General features: G+C 33.6%; 1 long non-coding RNA gene across 1 annotated transcript; it reads right to left on the minus strand.

Annotated features, from left to right (window-relative positions):
* Nucleotides 1–2,121: 2,121 nt before the first annotated feature.
* On the minus strand, nucleotides 2,122–5,610 carry LOC131647456 (uncharacterized). The gene is made up of 5 exons (XR_009297836.1): nucleotides 4,235–5,610; nucleotides 3,975–4,138; nucleotides 3,790–3,887; nucleotides 3,515–3,701; nucleotides 2,122–2,661 (listed from the first exon to the last, which is right to left on the minus strand). It is a non-coding gene; the product is annotated as an uncharacterized LOC131647456 (long non-coding RNA).
* Nucleotides 5,611–13,701: the final 8,091 nt, after the last annotated feature.

A 13,701-nucleotide genomic window follows, 5' to 3' on the forward strand; every position in this document is an offset into this window, starting at 1 on the left:
ATAATAACTAATAATATTTGTGGGGTCATAGTTTACTCTATTATTAATAAATTCTTACGAAATGAATTTATTTAAGAAAGTTTGTTTAGACTTTTAAGTTTGACAATGTAACACACACAGGCGAGAAATACATTGATAAGAGCACACAACAAAGTTTTGGATGTAAAATATCTCTCTCTCAAAATATTGTGTCATTGATTGCGTTTTTTTTTATTTTTTACTTTCTAACTAGTGTTATTTGGTAAGGACCAAGAGTGGACCAAGATGTTGGATCAATAATAGGATGTTACACATGCTGGTTTAGAAGCTTTGGACACTAATAAAAATGATTTATATAATAAAATATTGAACAATTAATTTTAAATTTTGATTTTTTTATTTTATTTTTAATAATTAAAAAGTGATTATATAATATATGGACAAAGAATTTGATTACATTGATTGGTCATGGTAGAATTTGTATTTTTCAATTGTATGGGTTCGATTTTATTTGACATTATTTATACAATTCTTCATCATTTCTTCTTTCAAATATTTTGTTGATCGGAGTTTTTTCATCATCTTCATTAACAAACAATTAACAAACAATAATTATTTGGAAGATCATTCATCTAACAAAATTATTCTTTAAAACAAAACCATGAACTTGATTTCACTATTTCTTCAACAAATAAATCTCTTTGATGAACTTGATGACGATTCTTTTAGGATTCTTAAAGTGACTTCTTCAACATTTGAATTAACTTGTTGAACTTTTTAAGGACTTCTCCTTTCTTACATTTTTTCTGAAAATGACAATTACTTTTATCTTTTAATTTTAGGATTGAATCTGATTTATGATTAAAATTCTTAACTCTTAGATATTTGTTGGACACAAAAGTTCTAACCTATCTTAAAATATTTAATAATTTTAAGAGAATTTTTTAAAAAATATTAGAAGTTATTTTCAATTATTTTTATAAATTAAAAAAAATAGTTTTAACATCTAATTATTTGAATATATATTATTAAAAATTTTAATACGATCAAAATCACATAATTTTTAAAAAAATGATATATTTAAAAAATAATCTTTTATAAAAAATTATTTAAAATTCCATTAAATTAAAGTGATATTTTAAAATTTTAAAAACTTATACCAAAATACTAAAATATTAAAAAAGCTACACCTCATTTATTATAGGATCCTAAATTTCTAAAAGATAATTTTAAATAATTTATAGTTTTAAAACAAGCTTGAAATCTTTATAGCTAACTTCATTTGAGAAATAAAAAATTAAATTTGCAAAAAATTTCACATTGGAATTGAACCGTAATGTATTATATTTAATATATTTTAATAAAATTTACAAAGTTCATAAATTCAAATTTTGAGGTCCCCATTTTTGCGAGGCTCTGAACTGTGGATCTGCTTGCCCTGACGCAGAATCGACCCTGATGTTATAGTCTTAAAGAGTGAAATTGTTAAATTTTAATGTAAGTGATTAATCTCATGTTGATTGAGTTCAAATATGTGTGGTTAATTTTATATTAACTAAGAAAAGTATCAAATATATAAAAAAAGTAATTCATATATTAATGTCTTAAAATTTATGTGGAGATGTGATTTACGTTTCACTCTCTTTATCCTAAAACATTTTCTATGAAATTTCGCTAGACTTCTCAACCAGTGTTGTTGGTAAAAACTATTAGAGAAAATAAATAACAAAACAATATATCATAAATTTTAAAATAAAAGAAAGAAATTATTATTGTCAAAAGACAACTAAAGGATATCTCTACTCTATTTTCCTGCGGATTTACCTGCGGATTTGAGCTAAAATTCCGCAGGAAACACATTTCCTGCGGTTTTTCCTGCGGTTTTTGGTCCCCAGCTAAAACCTTCGTGGGTAATATTTTCGACAGGAAGTTCCGCAGGAAATTCCGCAGGTAAATCCGCAGGAAATTTCCGCAGGCAAATCCGCAGGAAATTCCGTAGGTAAATCCGCAGGTACATTCTATCTCAAAATTAATAATTTTTTATTTTATTAATTTTTTTTAACATTATAAATTATATATTAAAATAATCATAGTATATAAATATAATTATAATTTCAAATTTTTGAATTCAAATAAGATAAATTTAAATTGTTAAATCTGTTACGTAACAAGTAATTGTATAATCACATTACTAAAATTGATTCAAATAACCAAGATATTACTAATCATTAGTCAACTAAGTCAAAATGAAAAAAAAGTACAAATCAAAATTCAAAGGTTGAGTAACGTCATGTTGAGTAGATATATTCTTCTTCTTGGACATTTTTGGCGGCATAGTTTGTAAGAATTCAAAGGAATGCAAAACCTGAACAATAAGAGTGCAACAAATCTTAGTAGGGGACCCAAACAAAATATGCAAAATCTTATCTATCCAATAAGTAAACAAGTCATAGTTTCAATTTATCAAGTGTGGTCCATGAGAAAACATGGTAGAACTAATAGGATTTAACTAGGTAGAAAGGATACTAAGAGAATTTGCCATGATCAAGCCAATTGACCCATATAGCTTTATTAGTAGGACATTCAGAACTACAAAAATCAAAGAGAATACAAGTAGTGAATCGTTTGATTGCTTGAGTTGGCTCTAAGTTGCAACTGCATGCATAAAGGCTTCAGATGTTCCTGAAACGAGGAGAGAAACATAAACATCATAAACAGATGAAGAAAAAGATATGCCATTGTTACACTCCTGTAAGTGAATAAACAAGTAAGTTAATTTATAAATACTGAATAAAAGTCTTGGAACAAGTCTAATTTTTATTTTGACTCAGTCAACAAGTATAATTAAGAAAAAATATCTTCTCTAATATATTCATATCAATACATAATGTCAATTTCATTAAGCCAGCAAAAACAGGCTTTGCCGGCAATTTAAGAAGAGAGAAATCTTCAACCTTAACACATAATTAAAATGTATATGTAACACTGAAATAACCACTAATAATCCAACTAAAGAAACAAACACTCTATAACATAGCTAATGTTAACCTCAAAAACACATAAAAACAATATAAGATAAGCAGGTGCATATTCAAGTTTGCTATATAGTAGAATATCAGGAACAAGTCCACATTCATTGCCCTGCAAGATTAAAGATAAAAGTTGGAAGAATCTGAGGAGATTGAGAGGGGAAAGGGATATTACAACCTAGAATTACAATTACAATTACAATTACAATTACAACAAATCAAACACTGTTAATATCATATTCCACAATCTTAGCTAAATCACATACTCTCAAACAAATTCATATTTCAAATTTTCACATAAATATAGCAAATCTCATTCAAAATGAAACTGAATGAGTATCAATTTTGCATAAAAACTTTTCCTTTAGTTATGTCGCATACGGTTAAAACTTTCCTAGTTATGTCGCGTACTGTTAAAACTTTTCCTTTATTTTTTCGTCTACAAGATTCACACACTCACACAAATCAGTTTCAAAGAAAGCAAGTGCTATAAGAAGAATGAATACCATTTGGAACGAGCGGTCATTTTTAGGGGAGAAGAATGTCATTGTAAAGTGGAAAACTATTTAGAGAGACGATCGGCAGTGGCGGCAGCAAAAAAAGCAGTTGCAGTGTTGAAAGCTTCGTCCAATTCAGTACTCTCCGCAACTTCCCAATTGTCGTCATAGTTATCATCACCACTGTATATGAAACCTAGATGCTCCACAAAACACGTCAATGTGATAATTAACTCTTTTGGGCATAAAACATACTTCATATTTCAAAAGCAGAACATGAATACCTTTGGCATCATTGAAGGATCAAGATGTTGAATAAAGGTGCACTGTGCATATAGAAGACACACCAGGCCAGGATTCTTCTGTTGGCACGCCAAGCAAACTTGATATATAAAATGTCCAATCCATTATTTCATATAAGTGCAGAGAAATTACACATATAATAGTGATTGTGTTTTGGTGAAATTACCAAAATATCTAAGCCAATATCTCAGGTTCGTCTTTACCAACGAACAAAGGTTTGAGCTTAATCATATCCGCAAATATGCAGCCCATCGACCAGATATTAAATGCAGTTGAGTAATGGGTAGAACGCATCAAAAGTTCAGGTGCTTTATAACAACGATTGCCCATCTGAAAATTACAAAAAGATTAATTTCAATAAAGTAGACTATATAACTCATATTTAGTTTTAAGATAGAAAATAAAGAGAGTAAAGTATTATACTACCAAGCCAGACTAAGCCACAAACGTTGCAGGAACAGGCATCATCGAGAACTTCAGCAAAATTGACGTGCAGACTTTTCTTGATTCCTATATCCCTTTGTGGATGATCAAACCGACCTTGCTTTACTACGAAACTGATGCATTATGTAGAAATCTTTAGAAACCTGAAGTCAGCTCGTCAATAATGGTTTTGAATCTGCAATCCATCAAATATATCTTTGAAAGTACGCTGCCCAATTTTGTCTAGAAGAAATTCCATGACATAATGTTATTGAATCACGCCGGAAGAAATTCCATGACTAATATTCTCTTCGATTTGTCATTTACAAGTAGTCCCTTTTTCATAACTAACAGGACCCAAAAACTTACCATCTACCCGCGAAGTTGCCTTGTCCTCAAGGCAGAAAGGATAAACTAATAAAAACCAGCCGTCCTCATCTTCCTTTGTTGCTTCCATGGCACGCTTGGACCTTTACATGATGGCCCATTTGGTAATAGGTTCATTTGTCGACTGCTAGCCCTCTCAAATACTTGTTTTGTAGTCAAAGGATAGGGAGTTTTCAGCATGGCATCAGTATCGTATTAATCTGATCACCCATGCAAATCACTTGAAAGTAACACATCGTGGCTGAAGCTAATGGTTCTATTCGTCCAGTCTGTCCTGGTTTCCCCCAAAGTCTCCAACTACTCCCCATTCTGAAGATAAGGTTGAAGTCACCCTATTCCAGAACACAAGCATCCACGAACAGATTTGTTCGGCAACTTGGATCACCAAATGATTACATTTCCCTGGAGAAAGACATTGTCATTCCCTACCTAACTTCAAACTCCTAGATTTTAGTGATGGGTAATCCTTAAGAGGCCACTAGTTTGGCAGTAGTTATGCCTAGGTGCAGCTCTCAACTATCAGCTTAACTACAAACGAGGTGTGGGATTAGGTATCCTTATAGGTATCCCTCTACCTGTATACTCAATATCGACCTAATAAACTCATTGTGGCATTTCAACAAACAGTTTGTTTACAAAAATCACCCAAGTTTATAATCAATGTAAGAATCAGTAAAAACCCTACCTATTGAATTAACTCACCAACCAACCGAGCTCTATAATAGATATAGAAATAAAAAACGTCAAACCGAGTTGAAAAAGCTAGAGTTACGAGATTCGATCGAGGTTGTGGTTGCGAGAGTTGAAAAAACGACGTTGTAGAAGCGCTTGACGGTGATGATACACGAAGATGCAGGAGCATTCGACGGAGAAGACTCGCGATGGTGGATAGACAAAGATCAGTGCAACCTTTTGTGGATGGAGACCAGGCGATTCACCACAGTAAGAAGAGAGAAACAAAATTTCAGATTGAAACAGAATTAGGATTAGGTTTTTCTTTCTCTATTCTCTATGTTAATAATTAATATATTTTAGAAATAAAATACAAATTAAAATATCTAAAAATATGTTAGTTTGGTGATTATGACACAAATCAGTGAATTGTCTCTAATGATCATCATCTAGTTCGTTCATCTTCCTTTTTTGCTAATTCATGGCCCCATCGGTAGTAATTCCATGGAACTGCCTCGGTTCGCCTCTCATCTCATCTCCTTTGAAGCCCACCGCCTCCAATCCACCGCCCCCTTTGAAAAAGTCTTTTGCTCAAGCGGTGACCAACATCTGTGATATCCCGACCAGCCAGCTCCCTCAATCTATTGTTAAAGGCGATAGAATCTCCATAACAATCCCTGAGGAGGAATATTTAGCAGGTTTGGCTTCTTGTAAACATAACCTACATGGTAGAATTTTATGGCCGAAAGGTTCGGTGCCCTTGAAAGTGGATGTGCTGAAACAAAAATTGTCAACAATCTGGAACTCGTTGGATAAATGGGGTCTCATCTCTTTGGGGAAAGGCTTCTACGAATTCTCTTTCTCTAATATTGAAGACCTTCAAAGAGTTCGATCTAACAGCTCTTGGAATCTAAACCCAGGACTTTTAAAATTATTTGCTTGGTCCAAAGACTTCAATCCTAATGAACAACATCAAACTTCTGCTCAGGTGTGGATTAGAATTTCAGGTTTATCACAGGAATACTGGAGGCCAAAAATCCTATATGCCATTGCCAGCGCTATTGGAAGCCCTATTTGTATGGACGATACCACCACCAAGTCTATGTTTGACCGATCCTTCGGGCACTTTGCTAGAATTTTGGTTGACTTGGATTTAACTGGAAATATTAGGAATAGCATCCTAGTGGAGAGGAAAAGTTTTGCTTTCTTTGTAAATGTGGAATATGAACACATCCCTGACTTCTGTGATCATTGCAAGTTCATTGGTCATAATGTAGGAAACTGCAGGAAACTGAATAAGCAATCTATCCCAGAGCCAGGATACAGCAATGCCCAAAGTAGGAAAATATATGTGGAAAAGCACAACGAAGTAAGCTCTAAAGGTCCAGGGGAAAAGGAAAAGGTCCCTCTTGATGTGGAAGGTTCATCTACAGTCAAAATTGTCAATCCTAGTGTAGAATTGATTAATGATGAAGGTGATAATCATAATGATTCCATTGCTCAGCTGAACCATGAGATGGTGTCAAGGAATTTAGAAGAGGAACCTGGAAAAACGATAGAGAATCCTGATCAACAAGACAATTCTCTTGTAATGGCAGTAATAGTTGCCCCAGAACAGAATCAGAGTACTCTCAAGGTAGTGGAACACAGTAGCTCTAGTGAGTCTGAATTTGTGGATGCTACACAAATATATACTGCCCCAGAAGAAGAGGTGGGTGTTAGTCTCAATAGGAATGTTCAGCATGATATGGATTTCCTCAAGCAGTCATGGAATAATATGGCAGAGAAGCTTGATAATCCTGAAGAGATTGATAAGGATTTTCAAGTGGTTACTTCTAAGCAAGCCAAGAAGAAAAGCAGGTCAGTTATTAAACCTAAAAAGGGAGGTCAGAGCTCTAAAGCCAAGGCTGTTTCTTTTAACATTTCTCAATGAAGTGTTTATACTGGAATGTTAGAGGCTTTGCTAATCAGCCCACTAGATTAGCTTTTAAAAACCTCATTAATAAGCATAAGCCAGATTTGTGTTTTATAGCAGAACCCTGGATGTCTTTTGATAAATTATCTCCAAGGTTTTTTTCTAGATTGAACCTCAAAATGTTTGCTTCAAACTCTAGACAACCTCTTTCTCCCAATCTGTGGTGTCTCTGTGCTCCTCACTTAAATCCTCAGGTTCTACTGGCTGATGATCAGCATGTGTCATTTTTTCTTAATGATGGTGCTCACTGCTTTGGTCTGGCTGCAATTTATGCATCTACTAATTATGTTAGAAGAAGGGCACTATGGGATACTCTCAGCTCTCTAAAGTCTTTAAAAGATATTCCTTGGAGCTTTTTAGGTGATTTCAACACTATTTTGGGGGCCCATGAACACAGGGGCAAATCTGATCCTTTTAGAACACCAATACTCGACTTCCAAGAGTGGACGGATAATAATAATCTAATTCATCTCCCATCTAGAGGTGCTGAATTTACTTGGAGCAATGGTAGGAAAGGTAATAAGTTCATTGAAAGAAGACTTGATAGAGTTATTTGTGATCAAAGCTGGATTCAGCTCTGCAGTAACACAGACTGCTCCACTCTTACAAGGCACAGATCGGACCATTACCCGATTCTTTTCTCCTTTTCTTATAATTCAATCAAGGTAACCTCCTCCTTTAAATTCCATAAAATGTGGGCTGAACATCCGGAGTGTATCAAGGTGATCAAAGACTGTTGGAATACCAAATTCTTTGGATGCCCAATGTATATTTTATCCCAAAAACTCAAACTGCTCAAAAACACTCTCAAAGTTTGGAACAAAGAAGTTTTTGGAAATGTTCATGAAATGTTATCTCAAGCCACTTCCAAATTGGATGAGATTCAGTCCCAAATTCAAACTGTAGGACATAATGAGGACCTTCTAGTATTAGAGCAAAAAGCACAATTGGATTTAGGAATGGCTCTAAGGATTGAAGAGTTATTTTGGCAAGAAAAGTCTAAAGTCAAATGGCATAATGAAGGAGACAGAAATACAGCATACTTTCACAGGATCACCAAAATCAGGAATTGTACTAAAACAATCTCTGTTATTCAGCATGATGAGATGTCTTTTCACAACACAGACGACATATCCAATCTCTTCACTACTCATTTTGAAAAGCTCTTCAGCTCAAGCAATGATTGTATTGATAATGGTCTTGTGGATGAGGTAATTCCAAAACTAATTACTGATCAAACCAACTCTCTTCTTACAGTTCTTCCTAGCCCTGAGGAGATTAAGTCCGCTGTCTTTTCTTTGAGCAAAGATAGCTCTCCGGGGCCTGACGGTTTTGGAGGTTTTTTCTTTCAAAATTACTGGGATGTCATAAAACTCGATGTAATTAATGCTATTTCGGAATTCTTTTCTACGGGCTTGATACTCCCTAATTGGAACGCCAATACAATTGTCCTTATCCCTAAATCCTCTACTGCCAATACTGTGGATCAATATAGGCCTATAGCTATAGCTAACTTCAAATTCAAGATTTTATCTAAAATTTTGGCAGACAGGCTCGCTGCTATCATGCCAATCATAATTTCTCCCGAACAACGAGGATTTATAAAAGGTAGATCCATATCTGATTGTATTTGTTTGACATCAGAGGCCATCAACTTGCTCCACAATAAATCCTTTGGAGGAAACATTGCTGCCAAGATCGATATTAAAAAGGCTTTTGACACTCTCGACTGGGGTTTCCTACTTAAGGTGTTGAGTAAGTTCGGTTTCTCAGACAGCTTTTGTTCTTGGATTAAAGCAATCCTTTATTCTGCAAAACTCTCTATTTCTATAAATGGAGTTCAAGCCGGTTATTTTGATTGTAAAAGAGGCGTGAGGCAAGGAGACCCCCTGTCCCCGCTACTGTTTTGCATCGCCGAAGATGTCTTGAGTCGGGCCATTACAAATCTCGTGGAACAAGGCAGTCTGGATTTGATCAAAGGCCCTAAAGGCTCTTATGTGCCCTCTCATGTACTTTATGCAGACGACATCATGCTATTCTGCAAAGCCAAATCCTCTAACATTGAAGCTCTTAAAAATCTTTTTCTCAGGTATGCGCAATGCTCCGGTCAGCATGTTAATTCCCAGAAATCAGTTTTATATGCTGGATCTATTTCTTCACAAAGGTTTGCTGCTCTTGCTCAAACTGTAGGATTCCAAAAAGGACATCTTCCTTTCACTTATCTTGGGGTCCCTATTTTTAAGGGTAGACCAAAGGCTCAGTATTTCCAACCTATGGTGGATAAAATCAAAGCCAAACTATCTAATTGGAAAGCCTCTCTCCTAAGTATAGCTGGTCGAGTTCAAATTATTAAAAGTGTCATTCACAGTATGCTCATCTATAGTCTCCTCATATACTTACTGCCTATCGGTCTCATCAAAGAGCTAGAAAAATGTTTGCGAAATTTTGTGTGGAGTGGCGATATAAGTAAGAGAAAATTGATAACTGTTGCTTGGCATAAAGTCTGTACGCCTATCGTTGAAGGTGGTTTAGGCATTAGATCTCTCTCCAAAATCAATGATGCTGCAAGTCTCAAAATGTGTATGGATTTATTTAATTCTTCCAATCAATGGGCTCAACTGCTCCGACGACGAGTTCTAAGAAACAATTCACATATTAAACATCACATCTCCTCTTCCATTTGGTGCGGAATCAAAGGTAACTTCCAGGCTTTGCTTGACAATACAACTTGGATTATGGGAAATGGTTCTAAAATTAACTTTTGGACTGATGCTTGGTGTGGCCCCCCACTGGCAGAACAGCTTCATATCCCAGCAAATTTGCAGAATGGGCTTCAATCCAAGGTTGAAGATTTTGTGCTAGATTTTCAGTGGAATCTCCCCCCAGGTATTACCGCTCTGTTTCCAACTATTGTAGATATTATTAATCAGATCCATATTCCTCTGTGTCCTAGAGATGACGAGCGCAGATGGATTCATTCGATGGATGGTAATTTAAGTCTTAAAGATGCCTATAAGTTTAAGTCCCCTCCTGGTAATATTCTTGGTTGGGCAAAGCTAATATGGAATTCTTACATTCCTCCGTCTAAATCCCTGTTTGTTTGGAAGCTTATCCTTTCCAAAGTCCCTACCGACGATATTCTCGTTAAGAGAGGTTTGCACCTGTTTCCCTCGCGTTGTGACCTCTGTGGTACTCACGAAGAAACTTTAGACCATTTATTTTGGAACTGTCCCTTTGCTCAGAATTTATGGCAGTGGCTTGCTAGTACCACGAACCTCGCATATCAGCTCAATATTTTGGAAATTTGGGAAGTTTGCTCTCATATTTCGTCGAAACAAGCTAGGACAGTTATCCTCTCTGCCATCATTAATACTCTCAACATAATCTGGTTCTCTAGAAATCAGAAAAAGTTCAACAACAAGAACACGCATTGGAAGTCCGCAATGAATATGATTATCTCAAGTGTCTCGCTAACTGGTAATTCGCTAAAGGTAAACTCGGCTTGTAACATCAAGGATTTCCGTATTCTGAAAGCTTTCAAAGTTATTATCAGACCTCCTTTGGCTGTTCGTCCTGTGGAGATAATTTGGAAGCCTCCTCTTCTTTCTTGGGTCAAATGCAACACCGACGGAGTATCACTGGGTGTCCCTGGACAGGCAGCTTGTGGCGGGATATTTAGGGATAATTCTGCTAAAGTTCTAGGATGCTATGCAGAATTTCTTGGAGAAAGTTACGCCCTTAACGCAGAGTTTATTGGAGTTATGAGAGCAATCGAAATAGCTTCGGACAGAGATTGGAAGCACCTTTGGGTTGAAACAGATTCCAAATTAGTTTCTCTTGCGATTAACAACCCTCATTTTGTTCCGTGGTCACTCAAAAACAGGTGGATCAACTGTATGAACCTATCTCAAAACATGTTATTTATTCTTTCCCATATATTTAGAGAAGGGAACCAATGTGCAGACACTTTAGCTTCATTAGGCCTTACCACTCAAGGTTTTGTCTGGTGGAATGAAGCTCCTGTGTCTGTGTATGATGATTTGGTTCGCAATAGACTAGGTCTCCCTTCGTTTCGATTTTGTTGAGCTAGGAGGGTTTTGGTTTTGGTCCCCCCTCCTCTGTACTCGTTTTTTTTTATATACTATTTTTTGATTAAAAAAAAAAAAAAAAAAAAAAAAAAAGTGAATTGTCTCTAAATTCAATTTATGTCAAGTAATTTTATCACATATTTTATAATTTTATTATTAAATTATAAATATTTAAGCTACTATAAAGAGTAAAACTAATTTATAATTTTAAAATCCTATATAAAATTTGATATTTTAACAAGAGTTCCAATATAATTTCATATAACACATCATTATTATTATTAGAGTAGGATTTCTAAAATTAAAACTTTATAGTAATTAACAATTGAACAAATATAATTTTCAATAACACAAAATGTATATTTGATAAATAAGATTAAATTTGAAATTTAAAAATAATTTTAAAACATATTAAAAGAAAAAATGATATTAAAAGAGAAATTAATAAATTGTATATAATATTTGTTTCAGTAAAATATTTTCTAATAGTTTATAATTTGGTCCAATATAAGATAGATAGTAAGTTGGATTCCCTCTAAAAAATTTATTAGATTTTGGTTTTCAATTTTTCTATACATTTTTTAATGTTATTTTTCAAAATAATCATAACATTTATTAAAATATGAATTGAAGAATTACATTAAAATTAAAAAAAATAGCTTTATTAAATTTTAAAAAAAATTAAGAGTTTACTATTATGTTTAGAAAACATTTAATTACTATTATTTTGGGAAAAAACATTTTATTTTAAAAGACATATATTTTACAATATTTCTTATTCAAAAACATAATAAAACCTAATTCAAAAGAAAATCCGCAGGTAATTCCGCAGAAAAATTTCCTGCGGAATTACCTGCGGATTAAGTAATGTAATTGGTTTTTAGTCATAATAGAGAGTATATGACAAAAAGATTTCATATACAATATTTTAGTATTACCAAATGAGGCATCTTATAACAAATAACTAATGCCCAAATATATAGTCCTCTCTCTTTCTTTATACTCCCTCCGTCTCATAATAAGTGTCCCATTTGAGTAATGCGCGGTTTTTAAGAAAATGATTGGATGTATTGGTTTTAGTAAAAAAATTAATGTCATTTACTAGAATACCCCTATTAATAGTAGTTGAATAATGTGAAAGTTAATAAATAGGGGTATAATAGTGGAAAAATAATAATGATTGAAGCATTGAAATTGTAAATGGACAATTAATTTGAAACAAGGAAAAACTGCAAATGGGACACTTATTATGAGACGGAGGGAGTAGTACTAAGCAGTGAGAAATTCTTTTAACATATCTTATTTCACCCAACACAACCACCTCCTCTTTGATTGAAAATTATACATTAGATTCTATTATTGACATGGATAATTTTAGTTCATAAAAACTAGATACTCCATGATTAAAGTATTTCATTTGAAGCTAAGTTACTCTAAGAACTTCATATTTTCTTCAATGAAAGTCATAATTCAAAATAAATACATTACTATATTATAAATAAAGTTCTTCAATTGAAGTTAAAACACTCCAAAAAAAATTACATTGTCCTCATCAACAATATTCGTCAACATTAATATTTGTTCAAAAGAATAGGGGTGTTCGCGGTGCGGTTTGGTTCAGTTTTGAGCATAAAAGTCATCCTAACCGCGAGATAAAAATGCATGCGGTTCGGTTTAGTTCGGTTGATTTTTAAAAAGTCATCCAAACCAAACCAATGCGGTTAGGATCGGTTCGGTGGACTCCGGTTTACACTATAAAATAAAAATGTACTGAAATAAAAGAAAAAAGGAAAGTAATTCAATGTCAATATAATATATGATATTATACCATACAAAAGAAATTATATTACAAGAACAATAGAGAACTAAAAACACATTATAAATGAAATACATATATAAGACAGTAGAGAATTATATATATATATATATATATATATATATGTAGCTCAATAAAATACAAAAACTAAGTGGATTATGCCAAAACTTAAGTTAATAAATTAATTATTAAAATTCAAAACGTGAGGTGTGGCTGTGTGCAATTGGATCTGGAAAGATAATAAATTAATTATTAAAATTCAAAACTTAAGTTAAATATGCGGTTCGGTTCGGTTCGGTTTTGTGAAATAAAAACCGCAAACCAAACTGAACCGCGCGGTTCAGTTCAAAAATCATCCAAACCAAACGCGGTTTTTTGCAATTTCGGTTTAGATTGGTTCGATTTGCGATTTTGCTTTTGGATTGGTTCGGATACGATCACCCCTACAAAAGAACTATCTTATTCTCCATAAAGAGTATGCTTTACTTAGAATTTTCACACTTTAAAGATAAAGTCACCTTTCACATTGATA

This window comes from Vicia villosa, linkage group LG2 (assembly GCF_029867415.1).
Source record: "Vicia villosa cultivar HV-30 ecotype Madison, WI linkage group LG2, Vvil1.0, whole genome shotgun sequence".
NCBI lineage: Eukaryota > Viridiplantae > Streptophyta > Magnoliopsida > Fabales > Fabaceae > Vicia > Vicia villosa.